The following is a 2,832-nucleotide window of genomic DNA, read 5'->3' on the forward strand; positions in this document are numbered from 1 at the left end:
TTACAATGCAAATGAGACGGCCATCTCGCTTCCGCTGCAAGATGAAACCGTGGATTCCTTTTCCTTTAAACCTTTACATTTTACATAACAATTTCTAGCCTCACTATGAGGCGAAACCGCGACTTCCCTTTTCGCTTTTACCTTACAATTATAAACTTTTTAAATAAATGTTCATACCGGATTTACTTATTTTACTTTCCTTTTTTTAAACTAAAAAGTTCAATCAAAAGTTTTTCACAGTTTCTAATTAAATTACGACTTACCACTTCATCCACTCCTTTTCTTCCACATAATTCACCACCGAGGTGCGAGGCTCAACATCTCCCTCCGGCCTCAGTGGGTTCAGTCGCTCACGATGTCCTTCAATTTTGCAATCTTTTAAGTTGGGGTGTCCTACATCTCACTATAATTTTTTCTTTTTGTTTGTGTCTTTCATGTTGTCTCTTTTTGTCTCTATATTTCTGCTATTTTTGGATTTCTTGTGATTGTATCTGTGTGTCTGTGTGTTCGTGTATTTTTGAGTCTGTGTGTTCGTGTGTCTGTGTGTTTGTTTGACTGTAATTCTACGTGTTTCTATGTGTGTCTATGTCTTTAGGTTTCCGTAATTCTGGGTTGTCTTGATTCTGGTCTGAATAACTCTGTACTTGTAAGTCCTTTGCTGGTAATTCCACTGGTAAATTTTCTCCGTTTCTCGTCGTGGGTTGGGTTTCCTCTTCCATTGCTTTACACTTCTTTAATTCCACTGTCGTCGGTGACTTCCTTCTCTCTCTTTCCCTGGGTTTCACCTCCGCAAAATTCCCGTCATGTTCTGTTTTTGTTTCTGCTTTTTGTCTACCATTTCCACTGGAGCTCAAGGACATTTCCTTCTCAAGTGGCCTCTTTCACCACATCCTTAACATTTTTTTTGGGGGGGGGGTCTCCCCTCCAACATTATTTCCAGCCTTTCTCCATTTGGGAGTTCCAAAGTTTCCGGCTTTTCGTCGTAATATTTCGGGCTCACTGCACAGATTATCTCTATACCATAGTCCCATCATTTCACTTGTGTTCGGCTTATTATGCCAATCTTCAGATCTTCACTTTTCTTCCTCAGCTCTGAATTAAAAATTGCGGCTATTTCCCATTCTGGGTCTATTGAGGCTGGGATTCTGCCCACTCCAATCCTAACGATTCTTTGGCCCAAAAAGTTTGGCATCAACGTCCATTTTTCTCCCTGTAACAACCTGTTGTCGGTTTTTTCGCCTCCTCTTCTGATATAAAGTTTACTACTATAGTCGCATATTTCCTTCCTCTTGTAAAGAAAGTTATCCTTTCTCCTATTTGTTCCTCCAAGATTTCCTCTATCTCTCCCGCGGCGCGTGTTCTATTCTATTTACAATCAAAAATGTTCTGAATATGACCGCCTTGTTTTCCATTTTTCTTTTTTCCTCTTCTGGCAGGATCATTTTCATATTTGACCCTTCTTTCTTTATCATACCACAATATTTGGTTATCTTCTCCCCATTCCACTCCATCATCTCCGGCTTCAGCACACGTGGGTCCAGAGGAACTCGACCTCCAGTAGCCTCTGCGTAACTTTTCATTTTGTCAATTGTTTCACTACCACCCAACAATGGCGGCTTCGTAAAAAAATCGTTTAGAATTCTTCAAAAAACAAAAAAAGGGTGTGACTTGCTAGCTGTTGATGCTTATTCGCCTTTGAAACTATATAGATTTCAAGTGAAATACATTCACTGATTTCGAAAATAGAAATATAACATTTCTAAATTTCTCAGAGAGATTTATAGAGTAGCTGCACGATAAAGTGATGGTATGTTGCCAACTTAATGCTATTTAGCCCTAGGAAACACTGTTTCCAGTTGGCTATGACACATTTTTTGTAGCATTCTTCCCTTTCATGGGACTGCCACATTAAGTTGGCAACATACCATCACTTTATCGTGCTGCTACTCTATAAATCTCTCTGAGAGATTTAGAGATGTAATATTTCTATTTTCGAAATCAGTGAACGTATTACACTTGAAATCTATATGATTTCAAAGGCGAATGAGCATCGACAGCTAGCAACAAAATACAAGGCCATCCGAAAAAAAGACTGTCCTGGGATATAGAGAATCCTTCCTTCTGTCATTGAGTACATACGTAAACATCAACGCAAGGAATACTGGTGGAACATTCCCATCGTACGTATCTTCAGTCAAATGTAAAGCAGGTTGTATATAGTTGTTTTGGACAAAGAAATATGTACATTCGTAAAGGTCAGCTACTCTACTGTTGTGAAAATCTCTTAGAAAATCAAAGAGTTAAAAGAAACTTTCAGATTGTTATAAATTCACATTTACACCAATGATAATTGGTGCACTTGATTTTGTTAGTCAATGCCTAAGTGACAATCTGGAAAGGCTTAGGTTTCCAGAAAAAAAATCAAATACCTGATATGCACATTAAAAATACAATCCGTAAGTGGAACAGTAAAAATACACAAGATTTTATTGAATTTCAACATGTGACATTGTTTCTGATATCAACATCCCAATGATGGAGAACACACATTCTTGTGTACATACATACATACATACATACACAAATACATACATACATACACAAATACACACATAGATACATATACTATTATATATTTGTCAATTCTGTTGGTTGGAATAAAAACGCCGCCATTTTCAAAGCGTCGGCGTTGTTATTGTTGTTGATGGTGTTACTGCTTTTGTTCCTGGGTAAGATCTGTTCGAGCAGACCTAGATTGATAAGGCTATTTTAGTCTTATTTCAAACATAGTATCTGTGTGTGTGTGTGTGTGTGTGTGTGTGTGTGTGTGTG

Source organism: Octopus bimaculoides, chromosome 4 (genome assembly GCF_001194135.2).
Source record: "Octopus bimaculoides isolate UCB-OBI-ISO-001 chromosome 4, ASM119413v2, whole genome shotgun sequence".
Lineage (NCBI taxonomy): Eukaryota > Metazoa > Mollusca > Cephalopoda > Octopoda > Octopodidae > Octopus > Octopus bimaculoides.